This window comes from Hypanus sabinus, chromosome 1 (assembly GCF_030144855.1).
Source record: "Hypanus sabinus isolate sHypSab1 chromosome 1, sHypSab1.hap1, whole genome shotgun sequence".
Classification (NCBI taxonomy): domain Eukaryota; kingdom Metazoa; phylum Chordata; class Chondrichthyes; order Myliobatiformes; family Dasyatidae; genus Hypanus; species Hypanus sabinus.
This window is the reverse complement of record NC_082706.1, coordinates 90,988,547-91,015,584: the sequence shown is the minus strand read 5'-3', so window position 1 is coordinate 91,015,584 and position 27,038 is coordinate 90,988,547. Positions and strand designations below refer to the sequence as shown.

Here is a 27,038-nt window from a genome sequence, read left to right as displayed (position 1 = left end):
AAAAGAAAAACGTCCAGTGAGTGGGATTTCTGTCAACAAAAATGCCTTGTTAATGAGAGAAGTAAGAAGAGCATGGCCTGGTCGGTTCAAGCTGACAAGAAGAGGACAGGAACTAAAGTAACCTGAGTTGCACTGTTTCAGTTATTGGCTCAACGTTTCGGGCTGAGACCCTTTGTCAGGACTAACGAAAGGAAAGGTAGTAAGAGATTTGAAAGTAGAGGGGGGAGGGGGAAATGTGAAATGATAGGAGAAGACCAGAGGGGGTGGGATGAAGCTAAGAGCTGGAAAGGTAATTGGCGAAAGTGATACCGAGCTGGAGAAGGGAAAGGATCATGGGACGGGAGGCCTCAGGAGAAAGAAAGGGGTGGGGAAGCACCAGAGGGAGATGGAGAACAGGCAAACAACTAAATATGTCAGTGATGGGGTAAGAAAGGGAGGAGGGGCATTAACGGAAGTTAGAGAAGTCAATGTTCATGCCGTCAGGTTGGAGGCTACCCAGCCGGTGTATAAGGTGTTGTTCCTCCAACCTGAGTTTGGATTCATTTTGACAATAGAGGAGGCCATGGATAGACATATCAGAATGGGAATGGGACATGAAATTAAAATGTGTGGCCACTGGGAGATCCTGCTTTCTCTGGTGGACCGAGCGTAGGTGTTCAGCGAAACGGTCTCCCAGTCTGCGTCGGGTCTCACCAATATATAAAAGGCCACACCGGGAGCACCGGATGCAGTATACCACACCAGCCGACTCACAGGTGAAGTGTCGCCTCACCTGGAAGGACTGTCTGGGGCCCTGAATGGTGCCGAGGGAGGAAGTGTAAGGGCAGGTGTAGCACTTGTTCTGTTTACAAGGATAAGTGCCAGGAGGGAAATCGGTGGGAAGGGATGGGGGGGACAAGTGGACAAGGGAGTCACGTAGGGAGCAATCCCTGCGGAAAGTAGAGGGTGGGAGGAGAGAGATATGTGACATCTTTCCCTCCCCCCCCTTTCTGCTTTTAGGGCCCCAGACAGTCCTTCCAGGTGAGGCGACACTTCACCTGTGAGTCAGCTGGTGTGGTATACTGCGTCCGGTGCTCCCGGTGCGGCCTTTTATATATTGGTGAGACCCGATGCAGACTGGGAGACTGTTTCGCTGAACACCTACGCTCGTCCCATTTCCATTCTGATATGTCTATCCATGGCCTCCTTGACTGTCAAGATGAAGCCACACTCAGGTTGGAGGAACAACACCTTATATACCGGCTGGGTAGCCTCCAACCTGATGGCATGAACATTGACTTCTCTAACTTCCGTTAATGCCCCTCCTCCCCTTCTTACCCCATCCCTGACATATTTAGTTGTTTCTTTTTTCTCTCTCTCTCTGCCCATCACCCTGCCTGTTCTCCATCTCCCTCTGGTGCTTCCCCCTCCCTTTCTTTCTCCCTAGGCCTCCCGTCCCATGATCCTTTCCCTTCTCCAGCTCGGTATCACTTTCGCCAATCAACTTTCCAGCTCTCAGCTTCATCCCACCCCCTCTGGTCTTCTCCTATCATTTCATATTTCCCCCACCCCCCACGACTTTCAAATCTCTTAGTATCTCTCTTTTCAGTTAGTCCTGACGAAGGGTCTCGGCCCGAAACGTCGACAGTGCTTCTCCTTATAGATGCTGCCTGGCCTGCTGCGTTTCACCAGCATTTTGTGTGTGCTGTTTGAATTTCCAGCATCTGCAGATTTCCTCGTGTTTGCTCAGTTGTAGGCTTCAGCTTTTGGTCACAACACCAGCTATAGAGCCATAGAGTCAGAGTACCACAACACAGAAGCAGGCCGTTCAGTCCAAATAGTCCATACTGACCTAATCTTCTGCCTAGACCCATCTACATACACCCAGACAACATCTCTCCAAACCCCTCCCATCCATGTATCTATCCAAACTCATCTTAAAGGTCACGAGTGACCACTTCTGCCAGCAGCTTGTTCCACACTTGCACCACCCTCTGAGTTTAAGAAATTCCCCCTCAAGTTCTCCTTAAATATTTCACCTTTAACCCTAAACCTGCGACCTCGGGCTCTAATCTCACCCAAAAATGAGGGGAGAGCTACCATCAAAGAGGAGGTCCAGGAACCTGAAGACACACTCTCAATATTTTAAGACCAAGTTCTTCCCCTCCACCATCAGATTTCTGAACGGACAATGAACCCACCAGGTGCTCCTGCTTCCTCCCACATAGCGTATTGGGACCAGTACATTTTGGCCCGAGTAAGTGGCTGCCCCATTTAGTCGAAGTTTCATGGAAATAATTAAAAAGGTATAAAAACACAATCTACCATTTAACTGAGTAACAAATTAAGTACTTTAAATGAAATATAGAACAAATTAGAACTGTATCCATACTACTACAGTGCGATAAAACTCTTGATTGTTGCCGTGTTCTTTTGTTTGACAGTAAATGAACAGAATCGACGCAGACAGTTTGTACAGATAATGGGCTTTCAACAAGTCCAGCCTCCAAATTTTCATTTTCATTGTAAGATTCAAAATGATTGTGGATACCTTCAAATTCTTCATAATTCCCAACTTGAAGTAGTGAAATCATTTCATTTTCACTCCTGGCTGTTTCTGGCGTATCCAAGCTTGAAAGCTTGAAACCTCAGCGAGCAGAGCAATTCCAAATTGCCTTACTGCTTATGACTTGCCGACTACCCGTGACAAAAATCACTGCTTTTTGAACATAGAGACACACAACTGAGGCTATTTAAAAACTTTTCACTTTAAGCGTGGTTGCTGTCAAATGGCCACGCAGATGCACGAGACTGATGCTCGATGGAAACAGTTCTGCAACAGACCCAATTAATTGGCATAGTGTTCCGAATAAATGAACAGAGTCCCATCTATTTCCTCGATTAGTTTATTTCTTTAAGAGTTGTCCCAAATAAGCAGCTGCCTCAATTATCTGGAATACACTGTATATGTATTTGTTCAGTGAATCAGAAGTAAATGAGTGCTCATGCTCCCCTTAAACTCAAAAGTTGCGGATCCACCTTAGGACCTCTGATTATTAATCATATCTATAGTCAGAAGGAGAAGTGAAATGTAAGGATTTCATTTTTGAAAACAATGAAAACATTGTTGAAAATCAATCAATGTTGCAGATGCTGGAAATCTGAAACAAAAAGTGAAAATGCTGGAAACACTCAACAGGCAGTATCTGTGGAAAGAGAAACAGTTATGGCTCAGGTCCAGAAGCCTTCATCACTAAAAATTTAGTTTTCAGGAGCAGAGAGGTGGGAGAAGATTGGGTTGAATCACTATCTGATAGTATGAGACCAAAATCTCAGTATTATTTATTTATTTACTTATTGCTTACTTTTGTACTTCATTTTTTTTTGCAAATTGGTTGTTTACCAGGCTTTGTGAGTAGTTTTTAAAGTAGATTCTATTGTGTTTCTTTTTTCTACTGTTAATGTCTGCAAGAAAATGAATCTCAGTAATATATAGTGACATACATGTACTTCGATAATAAATTTACGTTGAACTTTGAAATGAGTTAGTATGGCATTTAGAACCACATTATGCTTCTTGTCTGTGCACTTCATTGCTGCTAGCTAGGCTTTGACATATTTCCAGCAGGCCAAGCAATATTTTAGTGGGGTCTCTGAATGGAAATGTTGACTTTACTTCTCTTCACTCAGGTGCTGCCTGACCCGTTGAGTATTTCCTGCATTTTCTGAATCAGAAAGAAATAAGGAAAGGATCAACTGGTCAAGAGGTTCAGCTGTGGTTCAGAATGGGGAAAAAATGTGATCTAAGTGACTTTGACCGTGAATGATTGTTGATGTCAGACGGGGTGATTTGAGTATCTCAGAAACTGCTGATCTCCTGGGATTTTCACACACAACAGTGTCCAGGGTTTACAGCGGATGATGCAAGATGCAAAAAGCAAAAGAGCGGCAGTTCTGTGGACAAATATGGCTTGTTAAAGAGAGAGGACAAAGGAGAATGGCCAGACTTGTTCAAGCTGACTGGAAGGTGACAGAAACTCAAATAGCCACACGTTACAACAATGGTTTGCAGATGAGCATCTCTGAATGCACAACACTTTGAACCTCGAAGTGGATGGACCACAGCCATAGTAGACCATGAACGTACAGGAATACACAGTGTATGTTATATGTATTAAGAGTTTGCTGAGGTATGTTGGTGCTACGTGCAACAAAAAACAACACGCAATCTCCAAAGTTTGGCGGGACCTGAGTGTGTCTTCCATAGCCAAAGAAACCAGGGGTTTCATACAAAATAAAGAATTATATGAAAATAAAATTAGAAGTACAGATATGGATTAAATGAAAATCAGAATCACATTTATCATCTGTCTAACATTAACGTAAAATCTGCTGTTTTGTGGCAGAAGTGCAATGCAAAGTCAAAAATAACTCTGAGAGCGACAAAATGAGTAAAAAGAGCAAGGAAAAGAGGAATAGTGAGATAGTGTTCATAGACCATTCTAAAGTCTGATGGTGGAGGGACGGAGCTGTTTCAAAATTACTGAATGTGTGTCTTCAGGCTCCTGTACCTCCTCCCTGACAATGAGAAGAGGGCATGCCCCAAATGGGGAGGGTCCTTAATAATGAATGTCACCTTCTTGAAGCACCTCCTCTTGAAGATGTCCTTCTAATCCCTCCTAGTGGTGCACTCAAAGCTAAAATCAAAATCATTGTCCATAAGCTTGTTGACCTTCGGCTCATATGGGAGAATGAGGAGGTGATAGGTAGGAGCTACAGGGAGGTAGACATCCCTGCGTTGCAGGAGACAGGTAACTCTAGCGCAGAGAACCCCTGTGGCCGTTCCCCTCAATAATAAGTAAACCACTTTCGATACTGTTGACCTAAACGAGGTGGACGGTAGAATGGAATGACTGAATCTGGTGCTGTAGCTCAGCAGAGAGATAAAAGGCACTGCAGTGGTGATGGGTGATTCCATAGTCAGAGGAACAAAGATGAGATTCTGTGGCCGCGATTGAGACACGTGGAAGATATGTTGCTCCCAGGTGCCAGGGTCAGGGTTGTCTCAGATCAGGTCCATGGCATTCTCAAGAGCGAGGGTGACCAGCCAGAAGTCTTGGTACATATCGGAACCAAAGACATGGGCAGATAAGATGAGGAGGTCCTAAAGAGAGATTTTAGGGAGCTAGGTAGAAAGCTGGAAAACAAGACCTCCAGGGTAGTAACCTCTGGATTGCTGTCCATGTCACATGCCAGTGAGCGTTAACAAAGCTGATTTGACAGGTGAGTTTGAGACTGAGGAACTGGTATGGGGCAGGGGTTCAGATTTATGGATCATTGGGATGTCTTTTGGGGAAAGTATGACCTGTACAAAATGGCCAGGTTACACCTGAATCCAAGGGGGACCAATATCCCTCTGGGCAGGTTTGCTAGGGCTGTTCAGAATCTGAATCAGGTTTATTATCACCGGCATGTGATGTGAAATTTGTTAACTTAGCAGCAGCAGTTCAATGCAATACACAACTGAAGAAGAAAAAACAAAATAAAAGAGTAAATAAATAGGTAAATCAATTACAGTATACGGGAGGGTTTAAACTGATTTAGCAGGGGGATGGGAACTGGAGTGATAGTGCTGAGGGTGTGGTTGTTGTTTTATAAACAGAGGCAACGCTTAGTGAGACTGCTAGCAAGCTGATAACAGGGCAAAATTGCAGTCAGCAGGATGAGTTTCAGTGTAAAAGGCAGGCAAAATCAAAAAGGGTGAATACAGGACTGAATATTTGAATGTGCACAGTATACGGAATAAGGTAGATGAACTCATAGCACAGTTACAGATCGGCATGTATAACATTGTGGGCATCATTCAACTGTGGATGAAAGAAGATTTCAGCTAGGAGCTTAACATCTAAGGATACACATTGTGTTGAAAGGTCAGACAGAAAGGCAAAGGGGGAGATATGGCTCTGTTGGTGAAAAGTGAAATCAGATCATGAGGAAGAGGTGACATACAGTAGAGTTGGAAGGTGTTGAGTCATTGTGGGTAGGAACTTCAAGGATAAAGAGTCCCTGATGGGATTTGTATACAGATCCCCAAACAGTAGTAAGGATGTGGCCTACAAATTACAACAAGAGATAGAAAATGCATGCCAAAAGGGCAAAGTTACAATAGTCATGGGGGATTTCAATATGCAAGTAGATTGAGAAAATCAGGTAGGTGATAGATTCTAAGAGGGGTAATTACTAGAATGCCTATGAGATGGGTTTTAGAGCAGTAATGGTTGAGTGACTAGGAGATCAGCTATTCTGGATTGGGTGTTGTGAAATGAACCAGAATTGATTAGAGAGCTTAAGGTAAAGGAGCCCTTAGTGGAAAGTGATCATAACATGTAAGAATTCACCCTGCAATTTGAGAAGGAGAAGCTAAAGTCAGATGTGTCAGTATTACAGCAGAATAAAGGGAATTACAGAGGCAGGAAAGAGGAGCTGGCCAAAATTGATTGGAAAAGAACACTGACAGGGATGATAGCAGAGCAACAATAGCTGGAATATCTGAAAACAATTTGTTAAGTGTAGCATATATACATCCCAAAGAGGAAGAAGTATTCTAAAGGCAAGGTGACACAACTGTGACTATCAAGAGAAGTCAAAGCCAACATAAAAGCCAAAGGGAGGGCATATATTAGACCAAAAATCAGTGGGAAGTTGGAGGATTGGGAAACTTTTAAAAACCAACATAAAGCAACTAAAAAAAGTCATTAAGAAGGAAAAGATGGATTACGAAGGTAAGCTAGCCAATAATATTAAAAGAGGACACCTGAAGTTTCTTCAGATACATAAAGTGTAAAAGAGAGGCGAAAGTGTATATCACACCACTGGAAAATGATGCTGGAGAGATAGTAATGGGGGACAAGGAAATGGCTGACAAACTGAATAAGTATTTTGCATAAATCTTCTCTGTGGAAGAGACTAGCAATATCCTGGAAGTTCAAGAGTGTCAGGAGGCAGAAGTGTATGAAAGTGTCATTACTAAGGAGAAGGTTCTTGGGAAATGAAAGGAAAGAAGGTAGATAACTCACCTGGACCAGATGGTGTACACACCAGGGTACTGAAGGAGGTAGCTGAAGAGATTGTGGAGTCATTAGTAATGATCTTTCATGAATCAATTGATTCTGGCATGGTTCTAGAGGAATGGAAAATTGCAAATGTTACTCCACTCTTTGAGAAGGCAGAAGAAAGGAAAGTATAGGCCAGTTAGTCTGACAGTGGTTGGGAAGATGTTGGAGTTGATTTTTAAAGATATGGTTTTGGACTACCTAGAGGCACATGATAAAATAGGCTGTAGTCAGCATGGTTTCCTCAAGGAAAAATCTTCCCTAAAAAGTCTGTTGGAATTCTTTGAAGAAATAACAAGCAGAATAGACAAATGAGAATCTGTGGATGTTGTCTACTTGTATTTTCAGAAGGCCCCTTTGACAAGGTACCACACATGAGGCTGCTTACCAAGAGCCCATGGTATGACAAGAAAGATTATCGCATGGATAAAGTAGTGGCTGATTGGCAGGAAGTAAAGAGTGGGAATAAAGGGAGCCTTTTCTGTTTGGCTGCTGGTGACTAATTGTTTTCCACAGGGGTCTGTGTTGGGACAAATTCTTTTTACATTTATTATCAATGACTTGGATAACTGAATTGATGGCTTTGTGGCCAAGTTTGCAGATGATACAAAGATAGGTGGAGGAGCAGGTAGTTTTGAGGAAGAGATAGATAGCGGAATGGGCAAAGCAGTGGCAGATGGAATACAGTGTCAGGAAGTGTATGGTCATGCACTTTGATAGAAGAAATAAAAGGGTAGACTATTTTCTAAATAGAGAGGAAATTCAAAAATCTGAGGTGCAAAGGGACTTAAGAGTCCTTGTGCAGGATTCCCTAAAGGTTAATTTGCAGGTTGAGTCAGCGGTGAGGAAGGCAAATGTGATGTTAGCATTAATTTCAAGAGAGCTAGAATGTAAAAGCAAGGGTATAATGTTGAGGCTGTATAAGGCAATTGTGATGTCTCATTTAGAATATTGTGAGCAGTTTTGTGCCCCTTATCTAGGAAGGATGTGCTGACATTAGAGAGGATTCAAAGGAGATTCACAAAAATGATTCCAGGATTGAAAGGCTTGTCATACGGAGAGCATTTGATGGCTGTGGGCCTGTACTCACTGGAATTCAGAAGAATGAGGGGTGACTTCATTAAAACCTACCGAATGATGAAAGGCCTTGAAAGAGCGGATGTGGAGTGGATATTTCCTACGATGGGAGAGTCTAAGACCAGAGGACACAGCCTCAGTTTAGAGGGGCATTCTTTTAGAATAGAAGTGAGGAGGAATTTCTTTAGATAGAGAGTGGTGAATCTGGGGAATTCTTTGCCACCGGCAGCTGTGGAAGCCAAGTCTGTATGTATATTTAAGGCAGAGGATGATAGATTCTTGATTGTTCAGGGCACAGATGTACAAGGGGAAAAAGCAGGAGATTGGGGCTGAAAGGGAAAATAGATCAGCAATGGTGAAATGGCAGAGCAGGCTCGATGGGCCAAATGGTCTAAATAACGTATTGGCGGAAGTCAACAAAAGAAGGGTTAAAAGTTCCTTTGTTGCCATTCCTAGCAGTGTGGCGGAACACGCCCAGGTGAGAAGGCCACCTGCCATAAGCAACCACATGTCTAGGGTTGGCATAATTTGGGTTCAATCAAACAGAAAAATTGGAATGCTCTGGAGAGGGATGTGAAGTGTAGTGAATGCTGTGTAAATACTGCCCCATGCAAGATTATTGTTTGCCAAAAAAAAATCACTGGCATAAAATTACAAAGGAAGTGTAGTTACCAAATTTTTAACTTTAACAAAGAGTTACAGAAAAAGAACAGAAAAATAAAAGGGCCCATTAAAGTTAAACCAGTCCAATGTGCACATAAATCTTGGAGCTCATTCCTGAAGTAGTCAAGTGTATTGTTGTACCAACGCACAGAACCCACATTCTGCATGAAAGACACCAGTCACAGTTCGAACTTCCCTCAAAGATGATCCCGAATGAACTGGTTAACTTAACAGTATTGGCACTTCCTCCTTTGAAACATTCACCTGCACAAAGCACTTCTTACAACAAGGTGGCTCCTTCAAACAGTGCTCAGCGGGCATCTTCCCTCGTGCCCTTCTCCGCAGCTCCTGCTACAAGACTGCAAACCAGACTACTATCATTCCAAGAACTGATCCTGCCCAGCCCTCTCGAATGTTTTCTCACATCCCACTAGGCAGAAAGTTCCAACATGTACCGAGACAGCCTGTTGGGGTCCGGTCCGGAGTTCACCTTCCGGGTCTGGCTCCAGTCCGCAGACTCCTGACTCCGGGCCTTGCAGCCAGCCCTCCTGTCACATGGAGCCATTGGACCATCCCATCCCATCCCATCCCATCCCATCCAATCCATCATGGTAGTCCTGCTGCTCACCCTGGACCCAGCTCCCTTCTGACCCCTTGCCTCAGTTGGGCAGGTCTGGCTGGACTGCTGCTGCCCAGTGGGGGTTCTGCCCCTTCCTACCCATTGCTCCCTAAGGGTTGTGCCCTGCACCTGCCTAGGTGTCTGTGCCTTGCCCAGGCCTCTGTTTCTGCCTGGGAGATGGTCCTGCCTGGGATCCATGCAGTCTGCCCTGAGGACTCCTACCCTTGTTTCCCATGGGTCGTGCCCTGCACCTGCCCAGGTTTCTGTGCCTTGCCCAGGCCTCTGTTTCTGCCTGGAAGACAGCCCTGCCCAGAATCCATGTGGCCCGCCATGAGGGACCCTCTGGCCTGCCCTGTCTGAATGGAGATTTTTTTTCTTAGTGTGGAAGTGGCAAATGTAAGGGGGCATGTTTTTAAGATGTTTGGAGGAAAGTCCAAGGGGGACATCAGAGGTAAGTTTTTAACTCGTATAGTGGTGGGTGTGTGGAATGTTCTGACAGTGGTGATAGAAGAGACAGATACATTAGGGGCATTTAAGAAACTTAGCTAGGCACAAGGATGATAGAAAAATAAGGGCTACTTGGGAGGGAAGGGTTAGATTGATGTTAGAGATGTAAAAAGGTCACAACAATTTTGTGGTCCAAAGAGCCTGTACTGAGCTGTAATGTTCTATGTATAAACCATGAATCAATGGGAAGGAGATTAATTCTAGGAATGTTTATGGTAATATAGATATGACACTGTATTGGAGGTATTATTAAAGGGTGCATTTTATATACCACTACTAAGCAGTGTAATGTCAATAAATGGGCAATTGTCCCTTTAACTGATTACTTTTGTTCAGTTTACAAATTTGCCTCTATCACTGCTCAGTTGCAAAAGGAGGAGGGTTCAGAGTGGGGCTGGTAACCATATCCCCCAAAACACCAGAGTTACAGAAGCTCCAAAGACCTCAACCCTGCCAGAGGAAGGAAACAGCAAGGAGATGGACTACACCTGGAGACAACTCAAAAGAACAGCCCAGGACAGGGGAATCTGGTGAGCTACTGTTAGTGGCCTGTGCCACAGTGAGGGTGATGGTCTTAATGGAGTGAATGTTTACAAAAAATCAGACGATCGTAGTTCTTTACATGAGTGAACTGCCCGCAGGTTCCTTTGTGTTGGCACACAGAGTTATATAACTCTGTTTTACATCCCTCAGTTGGATGAGCTGGTTTAACAACTACTAACTGCAAAATATTGCAAACTTAAGACCATAAGATACAGCAGCAGAATTAGGCCATTTGGCCCATCAATTCTGCCTTGCCATTCCATCCCTCTCAATCCCATTCTCCTGGCTTCTCCCCATAGACGTCCTTACTTATCAACAACCTATCAACCACTGCTTTAAATATACCTGGTGGCTGAGCCTCCATTGCCATCTGTGGCGATGAATTCCACAAATTCACCCCCCTCTGGCTAAAGCAATTCCTCCTCATCCCTGTTTGAAAGGGACATCCTTCTATTGAAGCTGTGCCCTTTGCTCCTCCCACATCCACTCTAGGTTTTTCAATATTTGAGATACCCCTCATTCTTAACTCCAGTGAGTACAGGTTCAGAGCCATCAAGCACTCCTCGTACATTAACTCTCATTCCCGAATCATTCTCGTGAACCTCCTCTGGACCTTCTCCAACACCAAAATATTCTTTCTTAGATAAGGGGCTGAAAACATGTGGCAAAATTACATTCAACTACAGGCTGATGAGTAGCAAGTGTGTGTTAGAACAGAGAACATAACAGCACAGTACAGCCCCTTTGACTCAAGGTATTGTGCTGACATTTTAGCCTACTAAGATTAATCTAACAATTCTCTCCTACATCACCCTCCATTTTTCAATCATCTATGTGCCTATCTAAGAGTTTCTTAAATGCCCCCAAAATTTCTGCCTCCATCACCACCCCTGGCAGCGTGTACAAAGCACTCGATAATCTCAATGTAAAAAAACTTACTGCTGACACCTCCCCCCCCCCAATACTTTCTACCAATCAGCTTGTCCCCGAGCCATTTCGACTCTGGAAAAAGTCTCTGGCTATCTATTTGATCCATGCCTCTTATCTTGTATACCTCCATGTCATTTTGTTAAATGAATATAACTCAAGAATCTTTATCAAAAGGGGCTCTGATCCTCACTCCGTTATGTAATGGGCATTGCAACCACCAAATGTTGTCACAGGTAGAGCTTTCACTGGACCACACAAACACAGTTCAGAGTTCAAAGTTCCAGGTAAATTTACTGTCAAAGTACTACCCTGAGATCCATTTTCTTGCAGGCATTCACAGCAGAACAAAGAAAGGCAACAGAATCAATGAAAATTTACACACAAAGATGGATGAACAACTAATGTGCAAAAGAAGACATATCTGGCAAATATAAAAAGTGCAAATAATAATGAAAAAGTACATATAAATTATACTGAGAACATGAGAACATGACTCGTATTCCTGTCACCTCGGTATCCAGAGTTAACTTCCTGACCTTCTAAAGAATGTCACATGACCAATTTAGAAGTACTTACCTGATATGCTGCCTGAGATGGAGTATTTATACGGAGAGGCTGGATTTGTTTTCCCTGGAGGGGAGAAGGTTAATTAATATTTAGTTTTTAAATAATAAGTCACATTGCTGTAGCAGGCTCTTCTGGCCTAATGAGCTGGCAGCACCCAATTACACCCATGTGACCAATTAACCTACCAACCCGTACATCTTTAGACTCTGGGAAGAATCTGGAGGACCCAGAGGAAACCCACACGGGAAGAAAGTACAAACTCCTTAAAGGCAGCGGCAGAACTGAACCCTTGGTCATTGGTGCTGTGACAGTGTTACACTAATCGTTACACAATTGTGCTACCCAAGCTATGAAAGCATCCAGGGATGTTGAAAGCCAGCTCCACCAATGAGTTCTAATGTGCAAAACTTGGAGAAATATCAGCCCCTGGTCAGACTAGCAATGGAGATGTGTTAGTGTTTTATTTAGAGGGGATCAACACATTTTTGGTAATTGATCCAATGGGTTCAGGGCCTGTTCAGAGGGAACATTGATGAGGCATATGAAACTTTAAGGGGTAGTGTAGACTGCAGGAAACTTTTCTCATTATCAAAACCAGAAGACGTAGAGTTAGGGTAAGTGACAATAGGTTTTGAGGGAATCTGAAATGATCCTTTCTTGCCCAGAGAATGCTGAGTATCTGAAATGCAGTACAGGAGAGGAGGGTGATGGAAGTAGAATTGCTGACAGGATTTAAGAAGTGTCTAGATAAGCACTTGTCATTGCCTTGGCATTGAAGGGGATAAGACTGGAGTTTGAGACCTAGTGTTCGGGGTCTCAATATCGGTGAGACTAATGCATCAAAATACATACTTCAGTTACTGAGAAGGAAAAGGGCAGCAGGCACACAGGATCAGGGTCAGTACCGCCCAACAGTTCCTCTTTAAAGCATAGACAAGGCCAACAAGGAAGTACAATGCTCTTTCCTTATCACGGCTGGTGTTAAAGTCACAGAGCTTCCCATCCAAAGCTCATAGCTCAAAGTAAGTTTTATTATCGAAGTACATATGTCACCAAATACAGCCATGAGATTAATTTTCAGCAGCACCTTCATCATGAGGACCGCAGCGGATCAAGAAAGCAGCTGACTGCCAACTTCCAAGTACAGTTGAGATGGATCTTAGACACTAACTTTGCAAGCTATGCCCTCTCCCATCTCCTCCATGAGACCATCTTTCTCAGAATGCTACCCCCTCCTGAACTCTGGGCACACAGCATTCCTTTTGGGACCCACCTTGTTAATGATCATGGTAAAAAAAAACTTCTACAATTCTATCCACTTCACAACTCTCTTTGAACATCAACCTTTGACCCTCTACCATGCAGGATTACCCATCTCCAATCCCCTTTCAACTCCAATGTAAGCTTGTCATTCCTGGACCTCCTTGTAACAATCTCCTTGATTGGGTGTCTCTCTGAATGAGTGCATACTGGTTGCTACATGCCCATGGGGTTGCAGCAAAATAAGCTTCTGTCCCACCTGTACATATGACAATAAATTCAACTTTGGCTTACACTATCATGGGAGACAAGGGCAGCTAATAACTTCAGTAAAATTAAGAGAAAATTCAATAAACATCTGGAGTAAGGACTGATAACTGATACTACCATTGGATACAATATTTTGTCAACACTGGAATCGGTGTCACAAACCACAGTGTTTCTTTTTGATCCAGTGCATTCCTATGTTCTGATGTTGTACATAGCCCTTGGGTACAATAACAGCAGCTTTCCTCAGTATTCCAAGACTTCACTGGTGTCGTTGAGAGGGTAAATATGTACAGACTAAATGCCTTTTGAAAGTGTATCTTTTCGATGAACTGACAAGCTCTAATGCCATTTGACTTTCAGCTATGAGATTACCATTGTTGTCTCCAACATGCAGGATTTGAATTTGCAGAATGCACATTTAAAAACACACGTCAGACTGAACCACACATCACAGAAACAGTCCTTCAGAATTCCCACCACTAGGGATTCTGAAGATCTTGGAAATTCAGAGTAATGCACAGAAAATGCCGGAGGAACTCAACAAGTCAGGTAGCAACTATGGAGGAGAAAGAACAGTCGATGTTGACAGGGTACAAGATCTCTGCAGTTTATTTTCTTCCAGCTGTTAACTGTGTTCAAGTATCTAAGCCAGCAACTACATTAAAAAGTTGTGGGTGTGCTATGTTGGCACCGGGAGCGTGGCACCATCTTCGCTGATTTGATTTGAGGCAAATGAATCAGTTCACTGCGTGTTTCACTGTTCATGTGACAATTAAAGCTAATCTGTATCTGTCTTTAAAACAGTTCAGATAGGAATACCACTGCACTGGCAAAGCCCGTGATGCGAAACCAGCAAAGCTGGTCTGGGTCTTGGGACAAAATGCCAAAGCACAATTTTAACTGCAATGTCTTGTAGAAAGAAGTTTGTCCAGATACGATCTGTTCACAAAAGGCAGGACAAATCATACCCAGTTAAGTACCACCCACTTAGTCTGCCATTAATCATCAGAAAACTAACAGAACGTGTCACGTACTTTGTGACTCAGTGAATGAGAATCAGAATCAGGTTTATTATCACCGAATTGACTTTATTACTTACATCCTTCATATACATGGGGAGCTTACTGATGTATAACAACCTCTCACTCAATGTCAGCAAAGCCAAAGAGCCGATTATAGTCTACAGGAGGAAGAAACTGGTGGTCGTTGAGCCAGTGTTCATTAGGGGATCAGAGGTGAAGAGGGTCAGTAATTTAAAATTCCTGGGTGCTATCCTATCAGAGCACCTGTCCTGGGATCAGCAGGTAAACGTCATTTCAAAGAAAGCACGGCAATGCCTCTACTTTCTCAGGCGTTTGCTGGGTATGTCAGCTGAAACTTTGACAGGTGCAGAGTGGAGACTATCCTGACTGGTTGCACCACGGCCTGCTTTAGGAATACCGATGCCCCAAAACAGAAATGCCTATGAGAAGCAGTGGATACAGCTCAGGAAAAACCTTCCGCAACTTTGAGCACTTATATGAAGTGTGCTGACACAAGAAAGCAGCATCTATCATTAATGTCCTCCACCACCCAGGCTCTCTTCTCGCTGCAGTGGCCTTAGGAGATACCACCAGGTTCAGGAACAGTTATTACCCTCAACCAGCACGAACATTTTCGCTCACCTCAACACTGAACTGATGATTGAACATAACCGATAGACTCACTTTCAAGGACACTACAACTCATGTTCTCAGTTTTATTTACAGTATGCACTTATTTAGTATTCTTATTATGTGTTTCTTTTTTTGTTTTTGCAGAGTTTGTCAGTCTTTGCTTTTGTGTAGTTTTTCATTGATTCTACTTTGTTGCTTTACTGTGAATGCCTGCAAGGAAAGGAATCCCAGGATCATATTTGGTGGTGGTTATACAATTTCATAATAAACTTACTTTGAAGTTTGAACTCTGACACTTTAGGCACAAGAGATTCTGCAGCTGCTAGAAATCTACACAATGCACACAAAATGCTGGAGGTACTCACCTAATCAGGCACTCGATGTTTTGGTCCGAGACTCTTATCAGGAGTCCCCAGAAATATCGATTGTTCATTCCTCTCCATTGGTACTGCCTGACTTGTCAACTTCCTCCAGCATTTTGTGTGTGCGTCGTGAGATTTGTTGCTTTGTGATCTACATTGTCAGTGAAATGATTGTTGGTGCCAGATGGGGTAAATTGAGTATCTCTGAAACCACTGATCTCCTGGGATTTCCATGCACAATGGTCTCTAGAGTTTACAGAGAATGGTACAAGAAACAAAAAAAACATTCTATATGCGGCAGTTCTGTGTTGAAAGGGACTTGAAAATGAGCGAGGTCAGAGGAGAATGGTCAGACAGATTCAAGTTGACAGGAAGGTGACAGTAACTCAAGTAACCAATCAATACAGCAGTGGTGTGCAGGAGAACATCTCTAAATGCACAGCACATTGAACCTTGAAGTGGATGGTTCTCAGAAGTAGAAGACCACAAATATGTCTGCATATACTACTTTTAGATTCATTTTCTTGCAGGCAGTTACAGGAAAAACAAATACGATAGAATATATGAAAAAGTACAAATAAACAAAGACAGACAAAACTTAAAAATAGGAAATTCTCGTAGTAATTCACAGGTCAGGCAGCATCAGTGGAGAAGGAAGAATTTCATTAGAAGTAGAAATTGGACATTCTTTAAGTTGCAGAGAGGAGAAAGGATGGGAATGATAAAGGGCCACAGAGGGTTGCAGACACAGCCAGCACTAGCCTCCCCACCGTCTGGGACATCTTTGTAAGGCGATGCCTCAGAAAAGCAGCTTCCGTTATTAAGGACCCACATCACCAAGGAAATGCCCTCATTACTACCAAGGGGGGGGACAGGAGCCTGAAGCCACACACCCAACCTCTTAGCCCCTCCACCATCAGATTTCCAAGCAGTCTGTGAACCCATGAACGCCACCTCACTATTTTGTTCTCTTAGTTTGTTTTTGTAGTGTTCTCGCTCGGGTGTAAGAGAACGCCGAACTAAACACCGAGGTAAACTGTAGTCAATGAAAACAGGATCACAGTAAGATTAACCATTTACTGTTCACTCTTCCACATTAACGTATGGTGAAAACTACTGATAAAACTATACAAGATTTGTACAGCTTTTGTTTCCTTCTTGATATCACATGTACATCATAAATACTTGCAAAAGTAAAACTACAACTACATTACATTAAAGTGCAGCATACAGTCAGAATCTACCTACGCCATTGACTGCTTTAAATACACTTCAACACAAACTATCCGCAACTCTTTAACTAACGAAAACATAAACCTTATCAACCGTCATTACTTTTAACAGAATCAGCATTAACATTTTAATTCAACATATTGATTATCTCATGAACTTATAGCGTTGCTTCACTATGTTTCCAGTGCGTAGAGAGACAACTTTTCTCGCACTGATACTGCACATGTGAGCCCCCTCCTTCCCGTTTCTCCAAACCGGTATTTTCCCACAGGACGCGGCGAAACCAGATGTGACGTCATTCTATGCCGCGATATATCACAGACAACAAATTTACTTTAAACAATCCTAACTTTAACTAGGAAATGCTAACAAACGAATTACTAAGTGAAAATATTATAAACTAAACACATGCCATAAAGGCAACACAGTTTTATATATTTCTTAGTATGCTTATAGTTATGTTTTCAAGTTAATGGCCTTTAACTTGGAACAGCATACTTGCACAATAATCGACTATTCTTTAAAGAATGGAATAAAAATTGTCATCCTAAATATTCCCTTTATACTTCTCGTTGGGTCAGTAACGGTTAATTTAACCCACAGCACAGTGTTCGCTAATTGCTAAGTGATTTCTGGCAGATGGAACCACAACTAAGAAAAATTGTGTCCTGACTAAACATTCCTGAATCTGCCCTTGTGAATCTTTGTGATCAGAATCAGCAGCATTGATACAGCCAGACCCTTGATTCCAGTGAGTTTCTTGTTATCATGTAATGGAAAGAAGATGAGAACTGCACACAATTTCTTCAAAGTTCAAAGTAAAGTTATTATCAAAATACATATACTACCCTGAGATTCATTTTCTTGTAGGCATTTACAGTAGAACAAAGACATTCAATGGAATCAATGAAGAATTACTCACAAAGATTGACAAAGAAGCAATATGCAAAAGACCAAAAAATGCAAATACAAAATAATAATAATAAATAAACAGTAAATAAATAATAGTGAGTACATGAGCTGTCGAGTCCTTGAAAGTGAGTCATAGGTTGTGGAAACTGCTCAGTGTTGAGGTGAGTGAGGGGCAGAGCTATGATGGCACTGAACAGCGAGCTCATCTGCAGAAACAGCTGCAATGTCTCTCTTTTTCCTTTTCAGGGTGGACGGGGTTCTGTCAGAGACCTCAGGCTTTGGTCCCTTGCAGTGGTTGTACCCACTCTCAGGGGCTCATGACTAGCAGCTTTTGGATTTTCAAAGGACGCGGCCTAGGAGACGACCGCGCCTTCAGGGTTCCGAGGCTTCACGGCCCTGTGGATGAGCTGACTCTATGCTGGTGCCTCCGAATGTCGTGTCACAGGAGAAAATGGAACATCGGGAGCAGTTAGCAGCTCCGTATTAGGCGAATTGCATTCTCTCTCTCTCTTGTTGGTGGGGGAGAGTTTGTTACTGATTCTAGAGTCACAGAACTTGGGGAAAAAAAAGCAACACAGCAGACTTTATCATTGCAAAGCAATGAGTTGCTTTGTTCTGTTCCCCCCTCTCTGTGAAAAAGGGGCACACCTCTCTGTCCCTTTACTGGGGAGAGAGAGAGACTGTGGTATGTCGAATTGTCGGGTGAACCATTAGTTTTTGTTCTGCTGCAGGTCATGGCCTTTCCTGGGGGCTTGGTGGGTGGAGGCAGCTGAGGATTTCTTTTTGCTGAAGTCGGTGGGGGAGGGTTGATGCCTTGCTGCTGCTTGTGCATGGGAGGGGGGAGGGGGGGCTTTTGGGTCCTAACATTTTTATTGTCACTCGTTCTTTGGGGCACTTTTCTCTTTTCATGGGTGTCTGTGAAGAACAAGAATTTCAGGTTGTATATTGTATACATTTCTTGGATGTTAAATGGAACTATTGAACTATTGAGCGAGGTTATCCATGCTGGTTCAGGGGCCTGATGACTGGAAGGTAATAACAATAACGCTCCTGAACCTAGTGGTGTGGGACCTCAGGCTCCGGTACCTCCTGCCCCATGGTAATAGTGAGAAGAGAGCATGGCCTGCATGATGGGTGCCCTTGATGATGGAAGCTTCTCCCTTGTAGCAATGCTCCTTGTAGATATGCTCAACGGTGGGAAGGACTTTTCCTGTGATGCACTGAGATGTATCCACTACTTTATCCGAATGATCTTCAGTTATAAAGTTAGCACAACTTTGAGTAATATTGTTCATTCCATCTTTATATGGAGGTCAGGGCACACCAAGTATTTATTTAACAGCATGCAGATGTTAATGGTAAGATTTTAGCATAAGTGGTTACCTACATTTATAAAGGTATAAACATTTAAAAGTTCCTATGGGAAAATCTGTGCGACTGGGTCTTGGTTCAGCAAATCTAGCCCTTTTGTTTCTTGTTTGACAGGTAACAATTATAGGCTAATCATTTGTCTTAGAGGAATGTGAGTGTTTGTGGCCCAGTCTCAGAGGGATCTGGTTTACCTGTTTGCAGGTGAAATCTGTGCATTTTAAGGAAGTATGCACACACAGCATTCCAGAGAATCAATTTACTGTTCAAGGCACAAGAATGGCTGCAGGGTAAATACAAACTGGCTGAATTAAGGATTGGTAGAATTTAATTTTAAACTCTAGAATGATTTTACAAGGTGAATGCTCGTAATATGTATTACGTAAATGCATGTTTTGTGTGAAGTTCTTAATGCATTCTATTGTAATTCTTTGTTCTACTGCAAGAAAATGAACCTCAGGGTGTATTCCGGGGACATGTATGTATGGACTTTGTTAATAAATTTATTTTGAACTTCTTCATAAAATTACATATGAACTCTCAAGTGGAAATCTTCCATGATATGAAGGTTAGTTTAAGAGGCTGTGCTGGTAAAGAATATGTCCTTAAATTATTTGGTTGAACTTTCCAATATAAAAAAATTTGTTTGGATCACTGTCTCAGTTACTAAATAAGGTGTGCTGTAAATTGGCTGCTTTGCATAACAGTCAGACTCACTACTGAAGCTAAACCAGATTGCACGCAAATATTCAGCATATTGAATGCTTCTTGAGGAAACTCCAATGCACAAAATGAAAAATGAGCTATGAACACAACTGGGAAAGAGCGAACAAGAATCATATAAGTGGGCAGTCAGTGTCTGCTTCTTCCCCAACCAGCAACAAAACTCCGGTCCCTGTGGTTAAAGGTTAATCACCTGATTTTTCTCTTAATCTTCTGATCAGGTTTCTGGGCAGAACACTTCTTTATTTCCCTTTTCACCTGAATTTATTTTTGGTTCAAATAGATAACATAGAATTTGTTTTCAGCAACAACTTTTTAGAAGGAATGTACAGTTTTACAACATCTAGAGATAGAGGGTACTACAAAGAAAATGTCAGTGTACATGCCTAATGGCAAGTTTCCTATCTAATAAATGGTATTGCATTCTCTGTAGTATATTGTATATAATGGAGTTTGCACGTTCTCCTGGAGTTCCTCACACCTCCAAAACATGCCAGTCGGAGACACAGGAGATTGTGCAGATGTTGGAGATCTGGAGTCACACACACACACACACACACACACACAAAACGCTGGAGGAACTCAGCAGGCCAGGCAGCATCTATGGAGAAGAAAGAACAGCCAGCATTTCAGGCCGAGACCCTTCATCGGGATGAGAAAGGAAGAGAGCAGAAGCCGCATAAAAAGGTAGTGGGGAGGGGGAGGAGCGTGAGCTGGCTGGTGATGGGGGTTGGACGGTGTGGGGGGGTGGAAATGGGAATGATGTGGGAAGCTGGGAGGTGATGGAGGGAAGAGACAAAGGACTGAAGGAGAAGGATTCTGATAGGAGAGGATGACAGAACATGAGAGAAAGAGTAGGAGGTGGGGAACCAGGAGGAGGAAGGTGTATGTGATGAAGTCAGGTCGTGAGGACGGGGGCAGGGAAAGCGTAGGAGCAAAGGGACGAGGGAAATAAGGGAAAACAGAGTTGGAGCAGGGAGATCAGTGGGGAGTGGTTACCAGAAATCAATGATGATTCTATCAGTTTGGAGACCATAAGACATAGGAGCAGAATTAGGCCATTTGGCCCATCAAGTCTTCTCCTTCATTCCATCGTGGCTGATTTATTTTCTCTCTCAACCCCATTCTCCCGTCTTCTTCCAGTAACCTTTGATTAACCTTTGACACTCTTACTAATCAAGGCCTTCTTAACGTCTGCTTTAAATACACCCAATGACTTGGGCTTCATAGCCGACTGTAGCAATGAACTGACAGATTCTGGATAAAGAAATTTCTCCTTATCTCTGCTCTGAAGGGACATCCTTTAATGCTCTTACTACCAGGACAGAAGATGTGGTGTTGCCCATCTAATCTGTGTCTAGCCTCGTTGTGTAAGTAGAGGAAGCCATGGATAGACAGTGTGGGAATGGGAAATGGAATTAAAATGGGTGGCCACTGGGAGGTGCTGGGCGAGAGAGAGAGAAGGTGTTTAACAACGTGAGCCCTCAATCTGTATCGGGTCTCACCAATGAAGAGGCCTCACCAGATGCAATGAACTCGTATGTGAAGTCCTGCCTTATCAGAAAGGGGGCTTAGGACTCTGAATGTTGGTGTAGGGGAAGGTGTAACACTGTGAGGGGTGCTGGAGCAGGGATCCAATCGCAGACCCAGTACTGTGCACACAGTGATTTAATTGAGTAACAAATCCCAAGGCAAACAAAGTCAGTGTCAAAGTTCAGGCAGAGATCAAAACATCCAAAGAAATCCAAACACCAGACTCAGGCAGAGTTGATATTCAGACGGACAGAGTACAGATACGAATGCTGGAAAGACTCAGAAAATTCACTGGCACAATCTGGCAACAAACAGGTGAAAACACAGGACTGTAATGCACTGAGCAATAGACAGAGAGGCAGATGATAGGTGGAACACAATGAGACACAGTTGGCAGCAATACAGATAATAATGAGTGACGGAGTACTCAGTGATACAGGGGCCGGAGTAGAGCAGGAGCGGGGACAGGGACACATGGCAATACAAAACCACAGACTGACAGCTAGGGGAAACACACAAAAAGTCAGAGTTCAACTGGAGGAACTGACAAATACTTAAAAGGAGAATGAACAAGCACCTTACAGTCAGGGGCAGGAATTGAACCCCAATCAGTGACGAGTGCCACTGTAATAGGGGTTCATTTCCCACCACCATATGTTGGGAGCTTGTACGTTCTCCTCTGGGTGCTCTGATTCGCCCCCCCCCCAACATTCTAAAGACGCTCAGGTTAGGGTCAGTGAGCTGTGGGCACTCTATGTTGTTGTCAGAAGCTGGCCACACCTGTGCTGATTTGTTTTGATGCAGATAACACATTTCATGGTAGGTTTCAATGTTCTGATGTTCATGTGACAAATAAAGCTAATCTATCATCTCTATCTTTGGCATGGTTGAGGGGTAAGCAGCTGAATGGGGATTGGCGGGGAGAGATGAGCGGACGAGGGAGTTGTGGAGAGAGTGGTCCCTGTAGAAAGCCGAGAGCTTTGGGGAGGGGACGGTGGGGGTGATCCTGTGTTGGAAATGGCAGAAGGTGCAGAGAATGATATACCAAATATTGGCTGTAGAGACTCATGGGGTGGTAGGCGAGAACAGGAGTAGATAGGTAGGTTAAATGCTCACAGTGTGGGTGATAGAGTTAGGGGAGAATAAAAAGTAGATTAATGTAGGATTAGTTTAAATGGGTGTAAGTGGATAGTGTGGTCTTGATGGACTGAAGGGTCTTTGATAGTGACATGTATAGTTGCAGGGCCTCTTTGGCTCCAGTCAATGGTGAGGTTTCTTGTCCTGTTCATCTTTTCTGTAATCGAGAAGCACTGCTGATCAGAAAGAGCACTAAGATCTGTGCATCTACCTCATTAGCAGGGCAGGTAATGGAGGTGCTGCACTGGTCCAGCCCAACATGTGGAGCGGGTCCTCACGCTGTGCTGCAGCCCACTGCAACAACCTGGGGAAGTGTGGTGAACTACATATACCTGTCTGGACTCGCCTTCGTGCTGACTGCTCCTGTGGCTCCTCCCACGGACCCCCGTATAAAGGCGATCAAGGCCTGAGCCCAGCCCTCAGTCTCCAGGATGTAGTATGGTGCTCAACTACTGCTTGTTCTTTCTTCCAGTCAATAAAAGCCGATATCTCGCCTCACGTCTCGGAGGGTTATTGATGGTGCATCAATTTTATTGACTGGAAGTTTAAACCATGGACAGCATTTTACGTCCGGAAAAATTAGACCTTGATCCGCAAGACTCCGAAGCAGCTCTTGCCTTTGAACTCTGGCTTGCATGCTTCCAATCATACTTGGAACAGATTCCAGTGACTGAGCCTACCACGAAGTACAAAATATTACTATCTAGAGTAAGACCGAAAGTATTCTCTCTTACCAGGGACCTACCGACCTACCAAGGGGCACTGGACACCCTCAAAAAACAGTACCTGCGGCCGGTGAACACTGTCTATGCAACGCATCGCTTAGCGACGTGGCGACAGCGACCCGGCGAGTCAAGCGTCGTGTTTCTCCGAGCCCTACAGACACTCGTGCGAACTTGCGACTGTAAAGGTCTGACGGCGGAGCAGCATTCGGAGCTGCTAGTACGAGACGCCTTCGTTACGGGGATCAGGTCAGTGTACGTGTGCCAGCGGCTGCTGGAAAATGCCAATCTTACCTTACACTCGGCGATCGGCTGACACACTGGAGGCTGCCCTGCGCAATGCTGACACTGTCCAGCCGCGCAATCCCTCGCTGGTCCCGTGGACACCTCAGACCCCGCAGCTGCCAGTTCCTGCGAGAGAATTCACCAACGCCGCTGCCAGTCGCGAATCCATGAACTCCCCCAACCCGACCACAGCTGCTGCCAGTCGCAAATCCGCGCTGTGTTACTTCTGCGGACTCGAAAAGCACCCCCGAAAACGCTGCCTGGCCCGAGAAGCGACCTGCTCCAGCTGCGGGAAGAAGGGCCATTTCGCCAAGGTCTGTAAGTCTAAACCACGAGTGGGGTCGGGCAGCGCTGTGTGTGAGGCATGGGGGCCGCCATCTTGCCTGCCTGCCTCGTGCGAGACATGGGTGCAGCCATCTTTGTTGGCGCCACCTCGCACCGCCCCCCCACCCATCGGTGCTTACCGGGCACCAAGACGGCAGTTCAACTTTGGCCTCTGTAACCCTCGACCGAAGCTCCCCACACTAGCTTGCAAGGTCAATGATGGACATCCTGGTGGAGGGGCACAGGACTAGCTGCCTGTTTGACATGGGCAGCACTGAGAGTTTTATTGACCCGGACACGGTGCAACGCTGCGGACTCGTGACACGGCCGGTAAGCCAGAGGGTCACCATGGCTTCTGGGTTGCATTCCACAGACATCCGGGGGGGGGGGGGGGGTTTGTGTAGCGACATTGGTGGTGCAGGGCACAGAATATCGGGACTTTGCGCTCCTGGTCATGCCTCAACTGTGCGCCCCTGTGCTATTGGAGCTGGACTTCCAGAGCCACCTCGAAAGTGTGACTATGGCATATGACCGGCCCCTCCCACCACTTACTGTCAGGAATCCTCAGTTTTGTGGGACTTCGTCATATACCCCGCTACTGACCACACACACACACACTGACCCGCACATCCCACCCAGCACCATGCCGACAGCTGCGCTACCAACACCACTTGCAGCCTCTCCACTCTCAAGATCCCTCCCCCACCGCTGTTCACCAACCTGACACCCAACTGTAAACCTGTGGCAACTAAAAGCAGGAGGTACAGCGCGGGGGACAGGGCCTTCATTCAGTCGGAGGTGCAGCGGCTGCTCAGGGAGGAGATCATTGAGCCAAGCACAAGTCCTTGGAGGGCCCAGGTGGTTGTTGTTCGGACCGGGCAGAAAAATAGGATGGTCGTGGACTATAGCCAGACCATCAATAGGTTCACGCAGCTTGACACGTACCCCCTACCCCGCATTGCGGATATGGTCAACCAGGTAGCTCAGTACATGGCGTACTCGACAATAGATCTGAAATCCGCTTATCACCAGCTCCCCATCCGCCCAGAGGACCGCCCCTACACCGCCTTTGAGGCGGGCAGCTGGCTCTATCACTTCCTGCGCGTCCCCTTTGGTGTCACAAATGGTGTCTCTGTCTTCCAGAGGGAAATGGACTGGATGGTGGACCAGTGCCAACTGAAGGCCACATTTCCCTATCTGGATAATATCACCATCTGTGGTCACGACTGGTCGGATCACAACGTCAATCTCCAACAGGGACAAGTGTGTGTTTGGAACCACCCGACTCGCTATCCTTGGGTATGTCGTGGAAAACGGGGTCATTGGCCCTGATCCCGACCGTAGGCACCCCCTGTTAGAACTCCCTCTTCCCACCACCCTCAAAGCCCTCAGACGGTGCCTGGGCTTCTTTTCCTATTATGCCCAATGGGTCCCCCATTACGCAGACAAGGCTCGCCCCCTGCTTAAGTCTACCACTTTTCCCCTCTCTGCCGAGGCCTGCATGGCCTTCAGATGCATTAAAGGGGACATTGCCAAAGCAACGATGCATGCGGTGGACGAGACCATTCCCTTCCAAGTAGAGAGTGATGCCTCTGATTTCGCGCTGGCTGCTACCCTCAATCAGGCAGGCAGGCCAGTAGCATTCTTTTCTCATACCCTTCAAGGCCCTGAAATTTGGCACTCTGCGGTGGAGAAAGAAGCCCAGGTCTTAGTGGAAGCTATTAGGCACTGGAGGCACTATCTCGCCGGCAAAATGTTCACCTTGCTGACCGACCAGCGCTCGGTTGCATTCATGTTCAGTAACCAACAGCGGGGCGAAATCAAAAATGATAAAATTTTGTGGTGGAGAATAGAACTCTCCACCTACAACTATGATATCCTGTACCGGCCTGGAAGGCTCAATGAGCCCCCTGATGCCCTATCCTGGGGAGAGTGTGCCAGTGCACAGCTCGTCCAGCTATATGCCCTCCATGCACAACTTTGCCACCCGGGGGTCACCCGATTTTACCATTTCGTGAAAGCCCGGAACCTGCCATACTCCCTGGAGGACATCAGTACGATGACCAGGGACTGCCAAGTCTGCGCTGAGTGCAAACCGCACTTCTACCGTCCTGAAAAGGCACAACTTATCAAGGCCACCCGCCCCTTTGAGCGACTGAGTGTTGACTTTAAGGGCCCCCTTCCCTCCACCGACCGCAATGTCTACTTTCTCAACATTATCTATGAGTACTCGCGGTTCCCCTTTGCCATCCCCTGCCCCGACACCACTGCCACATCCGTCATAAAAGCCCTGCGCCAGCTCTTCACTCTGTTCGGATACCCCTGCTATATCCACAGTGACAGAGGGTCCTCGTTTATGAGTGACGAGCTGTGCCAGTGCCTGCTGGCTCGGGGCATTGCTACCAGTCGGATCACGAGTTATAATCCCCAGGGAAATGGACAGGTGGAGAGGGAGAATACCACAGAGTGGAAGGCCACACTTTTAGCCCTTAAGTCAAAAGGGTTGCTGGTCTCTCGATGGCAGGAGGTCCTCCCTGAGGCACTCCACTCTATCCGCTCTCTGTTATGTACGTCCACCAATGCCACCCCTCATGAGTGCCTATTCTCTTTTCCCAGGAAGTCTGCCACTGGGACCACCCTACCAGTTTGGCTGACGTCCCCAGGGCCAGTGCTGCTCCGGAAACATGTGAGGAGTAATAAATACTCCCCACTGGTCGAGAGGGTTCACCTACTACATGTGAACCCCCAGTATGCCTACGTGGTCTTACCTGATGGGCGGGAGGACACGGTCTCCGTCCGCGACCTGGCGCCCGCAGGAGCATCAGACCACTACCCCGAACACTCCACGGTAACTATGAACCCTGTACCCGAGGTGACACCGCGCACACCAAGACCTACACAGACTCCTCACGACACTCCTATACCGGGCGTCTCGTACGCTCATATACCAGGTGCCTCACACACGCATGAGGGATCACTGACGCCTAGTGGGCTGACACCTGCAGTTAGGCCGGAACCAGCACAACCGCCGTCTCCGGTGCAATCACCACCGACATCTGTGCAATCACAGCCGGTGCTACGTAGATCGCAGCGACAGATTCAACCACCTGATAGACTTAACCTGTAAATATACTTGTAAGAAACTTCGCCCCATGGGGACTCTCTTTTAAAACAAAGGGGGGGTGAATGTGGTGAACTACATATACCTGTCTGGACACGCCCCCCCCCCCGCCGCTGACTGCTCCTGTGGCCCCTCC

General features: G+C 45.3%; 1 long non-coding RNA gene across 1 annotated transcript in view; it reads right to left on the bottom strand.

The window, feature by feature from the left end:
* Window positions 1-23,654: 23,654 nt before the first annotated feature.
* LOC132404040 (uncharacterized) overlaps window positions 23,655-27,038 on the bottom strand; it is a 53,684-nt gene continuing 50,300 nt past the window's right edge. The window contains exon 3 of the long non-coding RNA XR_009515416.1: window positions 23,655-23,743. This is a non-coding gene — a long non-coding RNA (uncharacterized LOC132404040). The remainder of the gene's footprint in view (window positions 23,744-27,038) is intronic.